Source organism: Falco naumanni, chromosome 8 (genome assembly GCF_017639655.2).
Source record: "Falco naumanni isolate bFalNau1 chromosome 8, bFalNau1.pat, whole genome shotgun sequence".
In the NCBI taxonomy this organism is placed as follows: domain Eukaryota; kingdom Metazoa; phylum Chordata; class Aves; order Falconiformes; family Falconidae; genus Falco; species Falco naumanni.
In genome coordinates this window covers 4,962,205-4,982,214 of record NC_054061.1, presented here as the reverse complement: position 1 = coordinate 4,982,214, position 20,010 = coordinate 4,962,205, and the positions used below count along the sequence as shown (strand labels likewise).

Genomic DNA, 20,010 nt, shown 5'->3' with positions numbered 1-20,010 from the left:
AATATTGTTGATGGTTGTAAAGTCCTCCTCATTACGAGCTCCGAGGTAAAAGAGAAGTTGAGGGAAAAGGATGCAAGTTAGAAAGAAAATGTAAGTCATCACGAATTACAAGTTGTACTCGAAGCGCTGCCTCGGTCGCTGACATGATTTGTGATGGAAGAAGTGACACGCAGAGCTACCCACCGGTTCTCGATTAGAGCTACGTGACTATTGAACTTCAGTGTTTTCACCTTTTAGGATTCCAGAGAAAAATAGCAGTCAAACAGATGGGGAGGAGGTACACTCTTGCCTAGACGTACTACTCGAACAAGATGCTAGGAATAATTTATAACCACATTTGGCTTAGTAGAAGGCTATTATTACAGTAACAGGAAATATATATACTTATTTATATACATAACAAAGAAAATGGTTATGTTGCTCTAGTTCTGCAAATGAGACTTTGCCACCTATGAAGGCTATCAATTCCATTTTTTTAGCTAGGTAAAACATTTATTTCCTTATAAATTTTTACGGAGAAATACCTAATTTTTCCAGAAATTTCTGCCAAGAGATTAATGTCCAGTTGAAGCAAACATTTTTAAGGAAGAAAGCTGCATTAGCCACCAGGTTCTGTCAGAAAAAATATTCTTGTTTCTGTATCATGTTTAGTGCTTAAAATTCACATGCTCAGACAATTTTATTATTCCTGCTGTGCACTCATTCTACATTTTAAATGACATTTCTTGGAATACAGAGCAAGATTTTATGCTGTAGAGGCAGACACCCTTCACAAGGCAAACTACAATATGTCTTCTCCAATTCACTGCACATTATAATATTCCTCCTTCCACCTTATGGAAGAGCAATGAGTCCCACAGCTTGTCTTCCCAAGTTAAACTCACGGCTCCAATGACTGCAACGAACTCGCTCATATCTCACGGCTGTGGTGAGTATTTGTTTGTTCTCACCGGGTTTGCTGGGGTCAGAAACAACTCGCAAGTTAAAAATAGGACATTATAGCTTTTTCTAAGGGAAAGGTTTTTCAGGATTTGGAGAGGAGGGAGAAAAAGATTTCCCAATTTTTCTGTAATGCTTGAAGAGTTTGATAGCTTTTCCTATTAAAGATAAAAATATGAAGACCTGTAACACACTAAGGCTGAGACCAGGTAAGGAAAAAATCATGCCTTTAAGAAAAAACCCCAACAATTAATGTAAAATAGATGGAAGACAATGCAGTATCAACTGTAAAGTAGCTTACATTACTGAAAAAGCTTATCTCTTTATTTTCTAGCCTAAATTAACATTGTATTTTACTCACTGTAAAGTATCTTATCTTTGCAAGTTAAAATAAAATTCATAGAATGATAAGATTTTTGAGCCCACCGTATCATCCTTTCTATAAGGGACATCTCGTGCCACTGTTGTTCCTTGTTTTTTACTCACAAAGTCTTTTATCAGAGAACAATCACAACAGAAGCAATAGCAGAACAAATTCCATTCTCCTGCCTGTAACAAGCCCCCATCAGGAGATGTTGCCTGAAGGAGTGAGGGGGTAGGAAGAAAACGGATTTTACAGGTAATAGCTATTCAGGAATGAACTAGCTCTAGACAGGCAGGAATGATTTCTTATTCCGTGAATTTAGATCCATAAAGATAAAGAAATTTCCATCATGCACTAATGTCAGCAGGAGCTGGGCACCTAAATACGTTAGAAGTGATGGAGATACTTCCCTTTACATGGGATGGGAGATGCTGTTCCTGCATCCCCTGGTGATTTGTAATCAGCTGATTTTCATCAGACATAATTTCTGCCAAAATATTATTAGGCAACAACAGCAACAAGAGGGACTGTAACATCCTTCCTTTCAATACCCTGTCTTCACAGATGTTTTTGGAGGAGTGTGCCAATAATTCTATCATGGTTCAGAACTAAAAGCAGGCAGTATCTTATCTCTCCTTCTGCCAAGTAGCCACCTTGTCCTTTGAAAGTCAGTTTTGTAAAGGAAAAGAGGAGAAATACAGTGCATAACACGCCAGTGGTGTTTAGCCAATACCTCATACATGACAGGTTATGCGTATGTTCAGATTTCACACATATATCTCCAGTCAAACCTGCACGCATAAACACAGCTTTGACTACTGATTGTATCAAGTAGGTGAAAAACAAGATTCAGTTGTCAAAGATGTGTGTAACACAGTTTTATTGTGCAAACCTGGTACTCGTTAAGTATTTGCTGTGGCACGTGACATCTTTAGGAAACCAAGGCTGGAACTCTGGACTACAAACACCCATCCCCATGCCTTCCTGACATCCTCATCGTGCCTTCTGTACAGGAATATTGAGCTTCACAGACAGCCAGCAAGTGACAGGGGAAAAAAACAATATTAAAGAAAATATCCTCTAGGGCTGTGTCCCATATTCAGATGCATATACTTCCAAATACAAAGACAACTCCAGACGCTAGAGAAACCTACGGTAAGTTAAACGCTCTGAGGGATATTGTATTTGCTCTCAAACTTGCCATGCCATCCTGCCAGTGCCAGGCTGGAACTCAGAGCATGCTCCCTTCCTCTCCTGGCCTCAGCACCACGCAGAATGGCCTTCCCAGTGAAAAACTAACGTCTCTGAAAGAAATTCTGCAAAGTGGTCATTTGGTTTAAACTGCCTTGACTGAGGTAATTTGAATCCATGCTTTTAAAGTGTGGTAGAAAACAGGATTGAATGCACACTGTAGGTGGAACAGCAGTAGATTAATTAATGGTAAATCAGACCTGAAACGATTTCTCTCTATAGTCCAGCCAATCAAACATGTCAGGATCTGTAAAATACCATTTGTAACAAAGCTGTCTTTTTTTTCTTTTTTTTTTCCTGCTTGTCTGTAATGCTAACCATGTCGAGAACCAGCTTTTACTATGTACATGTACACTCCTCCTTGCACCAGTTCCCTGCCACTACCCAAGTGCTGCAACACATGACCTGCAGCAGCTCGGTTACAGCTGGCGGCTGCTCAGACAGACACAGGACCCCTGTGTCCTCCTGCCATTCACTCACAACATTTCTCTTGATTTTGATGGAGCCAGAATAGGCTTTCAGCCCCTGCTATGACATTGCTCCCTTGAAGACTGCCTGCTTCTCTCACTCCGAGGGCAGCCGGGACAAGCAGGACCCTGGATGGTGCTTTCTGTCGTTACACCCGCAAAATGCCCCAAACCTGCAGGTCTCCTTTGGAATTTGGTCTGAGGCATGACAGTAAGCCCAGAACTGCAGTTTTCTGCATTCTGGAGAGGGTTTTTGCAAATAACTGAGATATTCCTTAAGAATGTTGCTTAAGGATGATTCAACAGTGGGTATTATAGTGAGGTTCGCTCTTAAAACTGCAGTCTTTCTTCACAGGAATAGCTGCTGTTTCACGAGCATAACAGGGACCAACTGTGCTGTTAATATGTAGTGAATAATAAATTTCTTCATGAGACTTCAAAAATTTAATGCAAAGTTCAGTTAAATGTCTATTCAAGTATTTCATGCCCTCAATCTTACTTTCTCATGCACATTAAAATAGAGGAAGTATTATTTCACAATTTTTTTATTAAATTTTATTTTAATGCTACCGTGCATGGTTAAAAAGATTCTGCCTCTCTACCTAATAGGACTGCATTCTATTTCATTTATTTTATTTGAACATTTTCAGAAGTCTGTAATCATTCTCAATTTGTTTATTTTGGGACACATTATTTTAGACACTTCAAAGTGGATTGACATTCAGAGGGCAGAAGTTTAATACACAGAAAGTCAGGCCCAGCCTCCAGCTGGCTATCCAGGATCCAGGGTACTTAATGATTTATTTCTGGTGGTAGAGCCCATTAGTTACATATCAAACAATTAGGAAGCATCGCTCTGAGGAGCCCCAGATCTAAGATCCTCATATATAAATTTGCATTAGTAGAAGTTATAAAGCATTTTTAAGAACCCTCTTCATGAAAAATGCAGTGCAAATGTACCTCTTTACTATTAATAGAAGTTTCAAGTAACAGTCCTCAGATGAGAATAATAGGGCTGTAGGAGGAATAGATGTGATAATGGGTCTCTTGCTATTTGAAGATCTGTAAGGAGAGAATGCCTAGGTTGCAAGCAATATGGATATTGACATGACTTGAAGCACTGATCAAAAAACCTGGGACAAAGAGAAACACCAAGGAACTTCTCCACAGCCCCTCTTTAGCAACTGAAATCTGTCCAGTCAACTGTCAACCGCCATTTAAAATGCTAGTGTTGTGAAAAAGACACAAATGCAGACATGCAAATAAGCATTTTCACTGCTGTGTGTATTTTCTTCAAGATAAGAGATTCTGCCTTTAATTGACTACACCTTTTAAAAAGGGAAAAACCACAAGGCTTTACCCTTCTTGTTTTATTGATGTTACCAAAAGTCCTGCCTTAGCAGCCCTCTGATCCCAGGTCCGCACATCACATTAATTCCTGGCTCCTTCCCTGCTGATGCGCGTGGCTGACAGCTGTTCACAGCCCACGGCCTCCCCGCCTGCAGCAGGCTGGATCGCTGCTGTTACCACCAGGGATGCCGAGGCAGGCTGGTTAACGTCCAGCTTGTCAGCACCATCATGGTGCGCGGTGCCCTGCATCTGACGTGTCAGCAGGACCACGAGCAGTGGCCGTGGCCGTCACCCCTCTGAGTCACGGCAACGCCGGTGCGGGAGGATCTACCTGCTGCTGGATCCAACCGACATCCTCAGATCTGAATCCAGATGTTACGAATCATGCTGCAGAGATGATTTACTAGAAAGCACTGAAAGTGCAGATTCATTCCCAAGGGTGAAGCAATTGGTCCAGCAGTTATTTATTCTGAAAGCACTGTTGCTAAATACCTATTTTCACCAAGCAGAAAACATTAATCTGACCTAATGGAAAGACATTAGCATGCTGTAAAGGCTCAGTTTTTTATAGGCGTACTTCCATTACAGACTTTTTCAGCTCTACAGATACTAATCTGTACACATCCATGGTGAAAATTAACATTAGAATATTTAATTTAACTTTTTCAGGGAGGGATTTTCAAAAGTGTTCAGTGCCAGAAATAACAAACTAAACTTACCTGTAGATGAATAAGGTTAAATCAATATTGAATATTTTCTCACATCTCATTTTTACTTGAGCCTAGCAAAACAGTATTGTAAAATCTCTGGCTGCGAACAGAACAAGCCTTATGGCTTAGTTCCACCCCTGGGAGTGTTCAAGGCCAGGCTGGATGGGGCTGGGGGCAACCTGGGCTGGTGGCCGGTGTCCCTGCCCATGGCAGAGGGTTGGAACTGGGTGGTCTTCAAGGTCCCTTCCAACCCAAACCGTTCTATGACTGTGATCTATAACTCACACTGCAGTTAACTCTAACCCAGCACTCAGGACTGCTGCGTTACTGCGTTGGTCTCACTTGCTGCCATAATGTTCTGGTACCGTGTGCCAAGCAAGGGGTCCATACCGCCCAGAGAAAAGACAGCCATACATGACACCATATTTCACAACAAGCAAGCTATGCGACCAGAGTCACAGAATGTGTGTAACATGTTTTATGTCACTTGCTTTCCCTGTCACCTATCTGGCATGTACCTGTTGCCTTATCATTACTATTATTATTATAATTCTTACAAATAGCACTACATTACTACTAATTACATGTGGAGAGACTGGTTCTTTGGGTTCTTATTACTCTTATACAACACTAAATAGTCTCTCAGGTAGAGACTGAGGAGCAAATTCCCTGTCCCCTGAGTGCCAAAGCAGAGCGTGTGAGAATTCCCTCAGAGCTGGGCTAGTTTCAGCTGTTTCTGTACTACAGAGAAAATGACAAATGCAGAGAAATTAAAAAAAAAAAAAAAAGACAAAAAAAGACAAGACATAAAGTAGAAGCTGTAAGAAATGCATATTTAGCTGCTGAGGTCAGTGCCTTTTCTGTGTGAAGCAAATTTGCCATGACAGAATTCAGCTTCAGAACATGTCAGTAATTTTGAGTCACCTGCTTAAAAAGATGCAAATGCCCTGCTGTGGAACAGAACCAATGTGTTGTGACCCAGGTGACCAGCCACATAACATAAATATAACATGGAAAACATTGCAGGATGAGCCCATCTCAATCCATAGTCTGAAGTTTCAGCCTTGGAGCTCCCTGAGAAGCAAGAGGGAGTGGATGCATTGATGGAAACCAGCCCTGCTTGCTCCCAAGCAGAAAGCCAGCTGTATTTGTTAAGACATATTAGTTGTAACACATAGTTCAGTCATTTGTCCTGCGAGCCTGGAGGACAAGACCATTTAGTTTTGATTAAAATGTGACATAGCACAAACCTACATGACATTGCCCAATAGTGATATTATATTCTTTCAGTTAGAAATAGGACAGGAATAGTTTCAACAATTCAGAAGGAAAAAAAAAAAGGCTCATTTCTGTATTTTTAAAGACCAACATGACAAAGTTGTATGGTAAACCACATATTTTAACACATTATAATAACACTGTTCAAAAAGATTGGACGTAAATGTATCATAGCATGGAAGTTGACAAGAGATAATGCTCATCTTTTGTACTAAGTGCTAATTTTTATATTATTCTTTGTATAAAAAGAATATGTGGGAATTTAAACCATGCTTTCTCTGACAAACATCACTACATTTTCTCTCTTGTAGGTAAGTCAACAACTTATTTCCCTCTGCTATAATTGTGCCCATAAGTGTGTGGGTTACCGAACAGTTTTAAAACTAAAGTTAAAAAAAAAACACCCAAACCCCCAAAAAAACCCTATCAACTTTCAGGCTTCAGGGAGTGGGTCTGCTCCCATTCATGCAAAATACAAAGCGTGTTCTAAAAATGCTGCTGCAGGAGCTGCTTTGAAAGTAAACATGAAGATAAACTCAGTGCTGTGCTAACCCTCCACTTCAAATGCAACTACACACACACGCATATAAACATACACACCTGTCTGTGACTTGTAGATGACTCCAAGTGGTTTATATATGATATTTTGGTGATGCAATGGTGGCAGTAATTACCTTCACAAATATTTCACCGTTCTTGGTTGGAAGGGGCAATGCTCTAATTTGGTCTTTTCATTGAGCCCCCAGGCAACTTCTTATAACAATAAAAAATGAAGTATTATGCCAATAATGTTATGAAGTAGAAAGGAATGGATTGTTTACTATTACTATAAGGAAAGGTATTGTGTTCCAAACATGCCTTGCCGGTTTGATAAATGAACATCTTTAATTTAAAATCCTTCCCATAGTTACCAACATCTCACGACAAAGTTCTACAGGCTGTATTTCTTGTCCTGCATTTTTGGCATGCACTGGCTATTCTTCCACAGGGTTGACACCTATGCTGATAACCACCTCTGATCCTTTTGTCACTTGTTTTGCCTTGTCTTATAAATACAGCAGCAGATGCCAAGATCCTGCGGTTCAGACTTTGAGATGATTACAGAAGCAGCTGAATTATTGGGAAGATGAAATAGGCTTTGATCTGAAGCTTCCTTAAAATGGTACATTTAAAACACTAAGCTCAGCTGGAACTGTATAAACAAAGATTGGGAGCTACAAAGCTCACTTTCTAAAGCTGTAGGCAAAGCATACATCTGCTTTGTAGTAGTTAATGCCAGTTCCTTTTGTGCTCACATTAATTATAAAAACCCTGGAAAGTTCATCTTTGCCAGGTGCTTAAGAAGCCTGAAGGTTTATTTTAAATACAAACTATAATGATGCTGGGGGTCTGTTGGAAGGGGGCAGGAAGGCTTGTGGGAGTAACATCCCTCGCGATATTTTGGCCATGTCAGGTACTAATTAAAATGTTATCTCCTGCATAGTTCTTACCCTCCCAAAATTAATTTGCCAGCTCATCCTAATGTTCTCATTCAAACTTCGTCATGTCACCTGAAAGGAGGAATAGACAGTCACATCAACTGCAAACTAAACCAGAGGAAATAAAAATGTCGAACTGCATGGGGTCACCTTCCAGCAGCCTGCCAGTACCTGGAGGGGCCGACAAGAAAGCTGGGGAGGCTTTTTACAAGGGCATGTAGTGATAGGACAAGGGGGAATGGCTTTAAGCTGAAAGAGGGGAGGTTTAGATGAGATGTTAAGAAGAAATCCTTCCCTGTGAGGGTGGTGAGATGCTGGCACGGGCTGCCCAGAGCAGCTGTGGGTGCCCCATCCCTGGCAGTGCCCAAGGGGCTGGACGGGGCTGGGGGCAACCTGGGCTGGTGGCCGGTGTCCCTGCCCGTGGCAGGGGGGTGGGACTGCGTGGTCTTTAAGGTCCCTTCCAACCCAGCCTGTTCTGTGAGTCTATGAATGGACTTTTCCAGAAGTCCATGCTATGCTTTGGATGAAAAAAGCGTTACTAGAATCATCGCATCCCTTCTTGCCTCCCTCCCTCTCCGTCTCCTACAGCCTGCCCTGACCAGGTGCCCCTGACCCGGCAGAGGTCCGTACGTCTCGGAGAAGGCACGCCAGCCAGTCGTGGCTTGTCAAGCACTGGCCACGCTCTGCAAGAGTTTTAGAAAAACTGAACACTGGCTTGATTTTAAAGCAGCATTTAAAGCAGACCCACAGCTCACAGCCCGTAGAGGTTTGCACAGATACCCAACTTCGTTGCTAACAGCTTCACAGGTATTGTACTCTTAGTTGCTTGAAATAATAAATAAGCAAAGCTGGAAGAATAATCAAGAGTAGAAACAAAACTCACTGGGTGGGGTTAAAATGAGGGAATTGAGGGATGGTTGTTTTTAGCCAAACAGTACAGGCTACCACAGTGTGTGCATTTCAGTTTTAGATGGAATTGTTTCCTACAGCCCCTCCACAGCTGAAAGCGTTCAGGCAACCTGCTGAACTTTTCCACATCCAGGAGGTTTGTTTTGCTCGACTTTCTAGAGCTGAACAGAGAGAAATTTCAGATTCTGATCTTCAGTAAAAGTGTTCTGAATTACAATAGTTGGAAATAACTTGAGCTGTTGATGTTAAGGGCAGCAGCTAGCTTCCATAATGAAAATGCCCTTGGGCTTAAAAGAGCAAAACTCAGGTAGTAAAATTAGTAATTTGATAGTATTTGAGAAGAAATGGGAAGATCTATTTATGTTCAACCAGAGCAGGAAAGCAACAGCCAAGAATATAAATTAAAAGATAATATATAGAGGAAAAAAAAAAATAAAACCACAAGATTATTTCACAGAATGCCTATGTTAGAGCATAAGCACATGCAACGCTTCTCAAAAAATAAGCTGAAAATACGAAATGTAAGACACTTCTAATTTTTACAGCTCCTTGTGCAATCACAGATGGATTTAAACTGAATTAGGAAAAAAAAACCAACAGCAGTAGTTCATTTTTGTAAAGTGTTTCAGTAAACAGAGATATTCATTATTATTTGATACCATTCTTTTAAAATGCATGAATATTTGAGTGGTTCATAGCATAAACCGGCTTCTTTTACACAGTTCTGTTCTTCTGACACTACTCCATCTCAGTAAGTTTGTTCAAATCTAAAATTAATGAGCTCCCAGTTGGTTATTGGCTGTTTGTTTTGGTTGGTTTGTTTGTTTTAATGAGAAAAGGTATTATTTTTAGGGCTAGCAAGATCTAAAATGCCAGTGTCTGCTGGACTGGCAGATGCCTATTCTAGAGGTAAAATTTGGGCTATCGACCCTTACGGTAACGATCACTGCTGCTACCAGAAGAAACTAAGCGCAGAACATTGTACAGAAATGAAAAAGCAGCACTTACATTACGCAGCCCACGTGTATCCATCACAGGGCATTTCCAGAGGGCCAGCGAGCACGATGACCGATCTGCTTTCCACAGAAAAAACCCTACCCCACAATCTTCTCAGAGTCCCTGCCCTGATTTAGGATGCTGCCTCAAAGCTGCAAGAGGGACCCAGGAACTTATTAGAAAGCCTCCTTCTTTGCCAGGAACTGGTACTCCATCACACAAAAAGAAAGGGCAGAGCAATTGAGTAGATTCACTTCATTCTTTTCTGGAGTCCACCATCTTTACTCGTTTCCTCAGGGACCCTTGAAAAGTGATAGATAAACCCAATTTGCCCGTGCTTGAGCAGGATGGAGAGATACTCGTGAGTCAGCATATGCTAGCAGAAACTATTTTTCCCCCTCATTAACTTTTTTGCACATCAGCTGACTTTTATTTTATACTGTGTATATCCCTGTACTTATTTTCTGTGTTCCCTACTGAATGTTAGCACATCTGATACCACCAGGGCTTCATTAATGTAAAATGTTGTCATGTGGTGAATTATTCTTAAATGAGAAAACACAGACAACCCTAGAAGAGAAAATGAGGAGCTGTCGGACAGCATGGGGCTAGGAATATTTGAAGACGTCCCACAGGAATTCCTCCAGCAAATTGTTGGGGAAAATGATTGAAATTCAATAAGAAAGTGCAAATGAGACAACATAGCTCCCCAGTGGATTGCCCGGGAAGGAAATCCGAACTCTCTGCGCTACCGCACCTTGCAAAATCAAGAAATGCACCAATAGCACCAGGAAACACAGCACAGTAATGCAGTGTTCGGGGCAGCACGAGACAGCCGAGTGAAGGCGTAATTTTAGTAAGGAAATACAACGCATTTGGGGATTCAAATTTGAATGGATTTCAGATATGAATAGGATTTTATTGGAACCAATTTTACACCAGTGCAGGTTCACAGGAATGAGCAGCAACTGGCACATCAGCAAACACATTTGTCTGGGTTGGTTCATCGATGCTCAAACGCATCACTTTAACAAAGGCATTTCAAAATGTATTTCTCACTGTAGATGAGTTTGAAGGTGAAGGAGGTGAATTACAAACAGGGGTTTGACTTCTGGTCAGACAACTGTCTTCTGTGGTGTGACAACAGGGACTGTGGAAACTCCCCAAAGGAGAGCACCTTAGTTGGGTGTGAAATGACGATGTGCTCCCTGACAGAACCAGTGCTCAGGAACCTGCCTGGATTTACACTGGCAAAGTGGTGGAGCAGCTTAATTTTTAACAAGCTTTGGTGCTTTTGGCTGAGGTAGTTACTGATGCTTCGTTTGTTCTGGTCTCTGCTTCTGGATTGAATAGCTGGGGTGCTGCTAAAGCACAAAGCAAACTTCTGTGGGATTAACAAGAGGACAGCTAAGCTGAGCTGTCAGGGAAGGCTGTAGATTAAAAAGGGCTCTAAACCCCCACTGTTGTTTACCTGTTGTGACATGTACCTCCTACAGCCACAAAACTTCACTTAGTAGTATAAAGAAAAGTATGAGATGAACGTGCTAATGAGCACCCGGCCACTTAGATGCTGTGGGAATCAATAACTTCAAAAAGTATGGAATGGAGTTGCAAAAATCTCCTACTAATGCGTATTTGGAAGATTCATTTAAAAAAATGTCAATTCTTTTCTCAGCCCTTCATGCGCATTTGTATATTTTTAAAGTCTTTTAGAGGAGGGATTGAATTTTGTGCAGTCAACGATACGATTTATTGAAAACGTCCTGATTTTTTAACGTTATTTGCACTATTAAATTATTTAACACCAAAAAAAAAAAAAAAAGCAGCAAGTGAGATCAAAACCATCCTGTGGCATTATGAAAACCATAAGCTGAGCAATTCTGGAAAAAGAAAAAGATAAAAATGGCTTGTGTGAAAGGAATTTGTGTTTTATAAAAAAATGACAGAATTGGAACTGTGGCTGAGAAACCTTTGAAAGTGGCCAGGCTGACAGAGTGTATTGTAGGGTAGTTGTAAGCCTTTGTAGAAGCAATTACTATCATCTCCCCAAAGCACAGGCGAGTCTGTGAGCAAAAAAGCAAAGAGAAGGAGAAAAGACTGGCTGGGAAGCAGACCCCCTTTCCCCGGCCGAGATGCTTACTCGCTGATGGCTTAAGCCAAAGTGAAAATGATCTGAATCTAATTTGAACTTGAGTCATTCTGCTGAAAATAAAAATAGCTGGAACTGTACCTGCTGACAGAACGGGCAAGGAAAGAGCAACATCCCGGGAGGGGGCTGGCGGCACTTGTCTGGAGGTAGATCTAGTGTGGTTCCTTCAGACCCATCTCCTGTCAGCCCTCATAAGTGTTCTTCAGAATAATTATTTAATTAGAGCAGCCATGGGTCAGTGCTCTCAAAGTGTTCGCAATTAACAAATTTTGCAAGAGGTCCAGCAAGGCATCCTGTAGAACTGAGGATTCGGAGCTCCAGATAAAATGTCACGTTGTGCAAACATCAGCAGCTTCCCAGTGGCAGCTTTTTCATTGGGAACAAACAGCGAGGCCATGCCTCTGACATGTTTCTCTTACATGGTACAGAGGCATCTACAGAAATTAATCCTTTAGTTAAACTGATATCTTGCCCAGATTTTTTCATCACCATGCCTGGAAGCGTGTAAGAAATGTGTTGATGTGGTACTTAGGGCCATGGGTTAGTGGTGGACTTGGCAGTGCTGGGTTAGGACTAGATGATCTTAAAGGTCTTTCCCAACCTAAATGACCCTATGAATCTATTCTACGATTTATCAGACTGTCCAGTTCATACCCCACATTTCAGTAAATTTAGACCACGCTATTATAATTAGGCTATGGGCCTGATTCTGCTTTTCCAAGGTTCTGAATCTACTTGGGTGCAACTGAAAGTTGAGTCTGATTTCTCCAGATGCACACTGAAAAAATTTTTGAATATAATATTATGTCTCCCTCCAAAAGTAGCCTTGTGTGATTTTGATTTCATTATTCTTTTGATGCTGTTTAATGATGCAGAGATATCTTTTCACACTCTGGCCACTTAAATTTATTGGTTTTTTTTAATTCGCTACAGAGCTGGCCTGTACTTTTCCCATTTCACCCCAAGTTGTTGGACATTAAAAGCAGGACATTAAAATATCTGTCGAGTTACAGGCCTTTAGTAAAATATTTGCTGTCCCTGTCACTTTCAGAAAAAGCAGTCATTACATTAAAGGAACAAAGTCCCATTATTTTATTGTAAGCCAATAACTGGCAGGCTGTTTTGTGTGTGTCTCATTGCAAAGGATTAAAAATAATTTCCTACTACGTGTGCTATGACTGATCACAGCTGGTATCCACAAATCCACAGACTTAGTATAATTCTACTTCTATAATGGGAAGAGGCAGACACTATACCCCCAATTATTCAGGACGATAGTGTCCCAGATTCCAAACCTCTGCTACCCAACGTGGTCACAGGGTAACCGACGGCAGAACTGGGTGGTTTGATTTTTTGTGTGGCTCAGAGAGGTTCGCAGCTTGCCTGATAAATTTGGTCCCAAAAGGATCAGTAAATTTGAATATTAACTCTTGCTTTAAAAGTAATCTGTGGAATGGCTTCAAGTATCGATGTTGAATGTGGATGAGTAAATCTAAATGAGTAAAACTATGTATAACATATTAATTAATGGTAAAAACTACACGTGAAGCTGGATAAATTTACCTATTAGGCCAATTAAGACTATTTGATTTGAGGCAGCTTTAATGTTTGCCTTTATTCTAGTGGTAACCTTTCATCTGGGAAAGAATCAGCCGAGCTGGCACCCAGCAGCGTAACGAGCATCAAGTGAACAGTGTTCTGCAGAGTCATCTGTGGGGGCTGGGGCCGCTAACTACAATAAACATTTTAAGAGTGATGCCAAACTATCTTTTGTTTCTGAATTGCCTAACCACAGCAGTTATGTCCTGTACACAGATTGCTTCCTTCATCTTTCTTCGTTTACCTTTTCCTTCTGGCTAACTGAGGCAGTGCTGCACCACCCGTGCTATCAAGTCCTTGTTTTCAGTGGGTATTTGCAAATGCCTTGAGCACCAAGGGATGCTTTTTATCCAGGGAGGCAAAAGTCATTTTATTCCTGGTTGCTAGGCAAAAGATGATGACCCATAATGAGCATGCAAATGATTTGTACAAATACGTCTAGGAGTGTGGATATAAACATTTATATTAATGGAGTTTCAGGGGGGTACTTTGTGGTCTTTATCTAGAAAAGCGGTAATATTCAGGGACTAACGTACCACTTCTAAACTTTTTCTCAAAAAACAGGTGTGAGAGCAAAATGCTGTGAAGGAGCTTGGGGAGAAGATGATGACTCATTAGTGATGGAGGCTGGCTTACTTCTCTGGGGAGGGCGGGAGGGAAGAAGTGAAAACCAGAGCAATATGTTGTAGACTTGTGAAGGAGGTTTCAGGGGGGCTCTCCTGTCCCAGGACTGTAAACTACAGTCCAATCCATTAGACCAATAATCACCTACAGTCGTACAGACTTTTATTAGGTATTCCCTTTTAGCAGAAATGCTGATGTGTACTTCAACAACCAAACACAACCCAAGCCTGCCAGGATCTGAGAAAAAAATCTGCTGATATACTTCAGTGGTTCAAACACAACTATTTAAATATCAACATTCTTTGTAAGCGAAAGTATTTGCTTTAAACTTGGCTGAGTTCTGTGGAAGAAAGCAGACATGAATGATCTGCTGGCACTTCACACAGTTTGATAGTTTGATTACTGTTTTATTAGGCTGTTCTGCAAAACACGCTATTTCTTTTATTCCATGGTGAAGGTGAAATGCATAGAAAGAATGACGTTATATATAGATGAAGTGGACTAGTCAAGATCTACATTCACATAAATCTGAATAGTGTGGATTTCAGCTCACTGCGTAGTATTTTCTTGGCTAATTGGTTGGAAAATGGGTTTGGAAGTCAACCCAGCATTTTCAGACAAAGCTACTGCAAGTCAAGACAGTGGGGCTGCGCTCTTCTAACAGGCATTTCCCCACCCTGCTCCCATACAAGAACAGTACAAAGCCTGTCATCTTTTTGAGGTGTAAAATTCTCAAATATTTTTACAAACATCAATTTCTGAAAAAGTTTTGCTCATTTGCAATATCTCTAAGTAACTAAACACAAGAGAAATGCACTCAGAACGTTAAGAAAATCTTCAAGAATCCACGGGGAATTTTTTTTTTCTTCTTCCAGAAACCTTCACTGACAGCTACAGGAGACTGGATTTAAGTATCTGTGTAACAACAGGTGAAGGACACACACACACTCATTCTTTTGCATAGTAGGCAGAATCGCAGAGCTACCCCCATTCAAGTAATAATGCAAGAGGAGCCTCCTTCAGGTGTCGCGAAGGCAGGCAGTAAAGAAAAAAAAAAATCACCCTTGGATTCATATCCACCTGTCTGTAAAAAGCACTGCTGAAAGCCCAATTATTTTGATGGATACCGAAGAAAGACCAAAAAAATAAGGACTTATGTAAATTACAATGAAAGAACTCAATGTATTTCTAAAAGTATCTCACTAGTTTACAGTAAATAATGCTTTCAAAAGAAATGGTAATCATTCTGCATTGAAAGCTTCTGATCTTACCATCTTCACTTCAGATCATATTAGTACTGTGCATCATTACAAGAATGTGTTCTTTGAAGCATGTGTACTCGATCTTCCTTCTATTCATCATAAATACCCTCCCTGTGAAAGTACACTTTGCCACTGTGCACGCATTTTTCTTTCTAAGATTTAATTCATTCCCTAAAGAAATGTCATGCAGAAATCAATCTTGCCAGTGCAAGTTCACAAGGCCTGATTCATTTAACAAATGATTTATTGACAACGGCGAGATAGAAAATAATGGAATGTTGTTATTAAGAGCAACGTTACACATTTCCAACAGCGTATAGAGAGAGGGTATATATGGAGGATGTTAATATTCTTTCATGAACAAGTGATACGTTGCAAGAAGAAAGCAGCGAGCTTGCCGTGGTCAGCAGCTGGCTTCCAGCTTCCCATTCCAGCTCCCCCTCTGTACTCACAGCTAATGTTATTGCACAAATCCTGACCTTTGCTACTGTTGGTTTCATTGGAAAACAATAGCTTGTAGAAAAAGAGGTAAGAAAACAGGTGTCCTGTTACAGAAGATGTAATTTTGGTCGGTATCCAAATATAATTGGTTCTTCAGAGAAAATATGAACGTTCAACTGTAACTGCCTATGTAGCAGCAGACCACAACTGAGTGCAGTAGTTAATGGTTTGATAGCTAATCTGGGAAGTATTTATCTAAGCAGTGTCACGTTTGGAAATTAAATACTTCTCCTCCTCCTCTCTTTCCTTCCCATTTCTTTTTCAGCCAGTGCCAAAGCAAGCAGAGTTTGCAGTTCGCCAGGCTGGATATACCTTGCATTTCTTCATATGGTGTTGATATAGCTCCTTTTTATTTTCTACTGATCAAGAAACGGAGAAAAGAACCAATTCCCTGCACTATGCATTTATCTATACACTCAACAAGAATGGTGGGATCCTAGGGTGCCTCATAAAAATAAAGACTTCCCATGAGCTGTCTTCTGCTCTCATATTCATCATGACTAGAGTGATGGACTGTGACCTTCAGCATGATATGCACTCTGGCGTCCCCAAGTCAGGTGTTAAATCACCCAAATTTTAGTCCAACAGCTCCTGGAAAACTCTCCAAGCCCTAATGTCAGATGCTTATGCTCCTTGCTCAAAGTACCTGCACGCACCCTGGGCAGACAGAGCTGGCCACGGGCACGGAAAGGGTTTTACCATCTTGCTTGTCCCTGGGGACCGAGGAGCTGGGGCTGAGCTGGCCGGGAAATGCCCTGTGCGCTCCAGATCTGAAGCCCAGAAGCCTCATGGGGAGCTGGGCACACAGCGGGGCTCCTGCAAAAGACCATTTTAACTGCTAGAAAGCGGCGAGGACACATCACCATGCTGAATCAGAAAGCGAGTGCAGCCTGCCCCCCCAGCCTGCCCCCCCAGGGACTGCGACCCTTTGCCAAGTTTCTGGATCACAGCACTGCACAGCTGAGAAGCTGGTACCTCTCACTGACCCGTCATGCTGAACGCTATACAAACCCAGGAAAAAACAGCTCACGCATAAAAGAGTTTATGTCAGATTTTCTTTTGGAAAAGTAAAACAAATCTTCAGTCCTTTGTATTCCCGAAGAAATGATTTCTACAGATTTCTAAAGTGCAAAAAGTGAGGAATATTTGAAATGCTTCATGAAACACAGATGAAAATATAAAACATTTTGAAAACATGTAGTTGAACAGAATATAGTATTTCCAGAGGACTCCATACAGAAAAGAAGGAAAGATTAAAATCTGTCCCCAGCAAGATAATTTAAACCCAGAGTAATACATTCCTTCCCTAGCAATCAGTCTGCAAATGGGATGATTTAACTGAGATCCTCAAAACCTCTGTAACAGAAAAGCAGGCAAACCTGATGAATTCAATTGCATTATATTGCACTGTCAAAATTATAAAGTGAAAATGTTAACTCAACCTACAAGGCCTTTTTACTGTGTAACAGGATTTCAGAAGTAATTAAAAAAAAAATCTCAAGCACCCATATTTCATGAAAACAAGTCTATATATTTCCCCACGCCAGAGGGATGCTGAATGGGAAATCCAGGAGACACAGGCTCCGGCACTGGTGTATTTACAGCCAACAGTCACAAGGTAGCAGCACAAAGCATTGGTCTAAAAATTTTTTTAAGATCCTACAGAGGCGGAGGTGATGTGCCATCAGTCATCAGGACACAGCTGTGAGCGCGGAGGCAACATAACTTATCGCAATTAAGGACTTCGTGGGGAGTAAGTTGAGTGGTGCTGGGGCAGCCCGTGCTAACCCCTGCGAGCCTGCCCAGCAAAGGCCCAATAAAAAGAGAGGACCTTTCTTATTTTTTTGGATTTACTGCAGACACGATGTGTTATATGAGCCAGCATCAGGGCACAATAAGACCAGGGTACAGAGAACATCTGGTAGGGTCGTGGAGGAGAACCTTACGCCAGGCAGTCTCTCACAGCTTACAAATTGGTTGCTGGGCTCCTGAGCTGACCTCCTTTCAAACAAGAAATGATTGTTTTCCCCTGTCAGTACCCTTTATATGTGCTTTTTAAAAGAAGCAGAAGAAAAAAAGGGTATCTATCAATTCTCTACACATTACATCGAATACACAGTATGATGGAATATGTACGCATGTACAGTAACTTGGAATTCTTGAAAGCAAGTAAATCCATATTCTAGGTAATAAATGTAAAGGTCAATAGGTCAAGAAAGATTAACGAAGTCATTCTTAAACTCCTATGAGGGGAAGAAGCACTCACAGAGGTGAACTGTGATCTGCAGTATAGTTGTAGCTGAACATTCACAGATTTTTCAAGAGCTGGATTTTTTGTCTATTGATCTGCCAGTCACTTTTTCTCTAAGAAGAAATTCAGATATCCACATCTCAGTGAGCCTTTTTCACCTAGATGCTTTTGCGGGAATTGTATTTGTTCTATACCCACATCTTTTATAGTATCTCAGAAAAAAAATAAAATTCAATCGCTGCTGTGTTGAATTCTAAAGATCATTATTCTACTTGTTTAGAAAATTAAAAGGATACCCACTTTACTCTGTCCTTGCTCTCACCATCAGTTCACTTTCAGTTTTGTATATTTTACTCAATTAAAAAAAATAATAATCTTTTGTTAACTGGTGTTGCCTGGGCAAAAGCCACAGATGTTCTCAATTATGTCATCATCCCTGTCATCAGAAGAAATTTGTAATACTCAATAAAAGCTCCCTATTATAGGGATCACTATGACTTTACTTTTAAAATGTGAAATCATTTTTCATTACTTACTACAGCTCTACCAAAAACCCCACTGACCTCCCCATTGTCTGGACACTCAGTGAACTCCCTGTCCAGCAGCTCGGGTCCCATCCCAAAGCACCAGCAGGATTGCCCCTCCAGCTCACCATCCACATTCTGCACATCAGCAAAGCCAAATTCATTTCAAATGGCGTGTTTGCAACTAATGTGGATGCCAACTACTCTTTCCCTATTTCTTTAACTCTCAGCTGCCTTCAATGCCATTTTCTCAAGAATATTCTTTTCCTGTGGCTCTGCCTCCCACATTTTTCTGCCCATCTTTTACATGTCCCACTCCTGCTCTCTGCAGCAATCTGGGAGAGGTCACCTGTCCCCACCCTTCTTTTGTCTTTTTTGAGAGTCACAGACTCCAACACATGCACAAGACTGATGGATTGACTTTTTCCCATCAAACTGAAATTTCTGTCCATGTCTCATACATTTCACAAATGCCAACTTGTCAGCTCAAGATACCCCCAGGCAGAACTGATCTCATCCTTCCTCTCTGGTGTTCAACCCCCTTCATTGCTGTTCTTCTCCCACCTTCTTTCTGTTGTTTTTAAGAGGGACTGTAGCCTTTCCACAGACTATCTCAAACTGCAGCTCTGCCTGATTTTTCTTTCCAAAATCAGTAAATGACAGTTTAAAACGTGACTTTCTGAGTCCATTCGCACATGTAAGCAGCTTTCATCTGCTTTCCTCCTGACTATTCTCCTGATCTTTCCTCTGGCCTTACCGAGTCCCGCCACCTCCTCTCCATATCCTTTCAAAAAGCTTCTGCAAAGGCAGTTTTGCAAGGACGATGTAGCCAAACTTCTCACGCTGCCCATGCCATCCTCTGCTGCCTGCACTCTTCCACCAGCTTCCCAGTCCCCACTGCATCACACATAAGCTGTAAATCTGTTTCAGAACCCTTTACAATCTCTATTTTACTTTTAATCATACCTCTACTAAGCCATCATTGACTTCTCTCTGTTAACGATGACAGCCTTTATTACCCAGTTGCTAAATTTTGAAACAAGTATCTGCAGCTCTTCTTGTCATACCTGTCAGAAACTCTCTGTAAACACCTGCAAAGTCATGTTCAGAAAACTTCTTAAAACTCCACTTCAACGTGATGCCTACAGAAACCCAGACAAATGCATAATTAGGCTCTGAGGCACTGAGACTGCCCATACTGCCGACCTCTACCGTCCCGTTTTTAATTAGCGTTGCCCATATTGTTTCTTCTCTTTGCTTTACGTCTGTTGTAAACTTTTTGCTTAGAAACCATCTTTTTATTCCACACCCAAGAAATGTGCGTAGGAGATACCTGACTCTCTTAGTATCTTAAGCAA

The 20,010-nt window shown here is 41.2% G+C and overlaps 1 protein-coding gene across 2 annotated transcripts in view; it reads right to left on the bottom strand.

Annotated features, from left to right (window-relative positions):
• Nucleotides 1–20,010, bottom strand: part of SPOCK1 (SPARC (osteonectin), cwcv and kazal like domains proteoglycan 1) — a 323,259-nt gene that overhangs the window by 18,644 nt on the left and 284,605 nt on the right. The gene's annotated exons all lie outside the window — the stretch shown is intronic.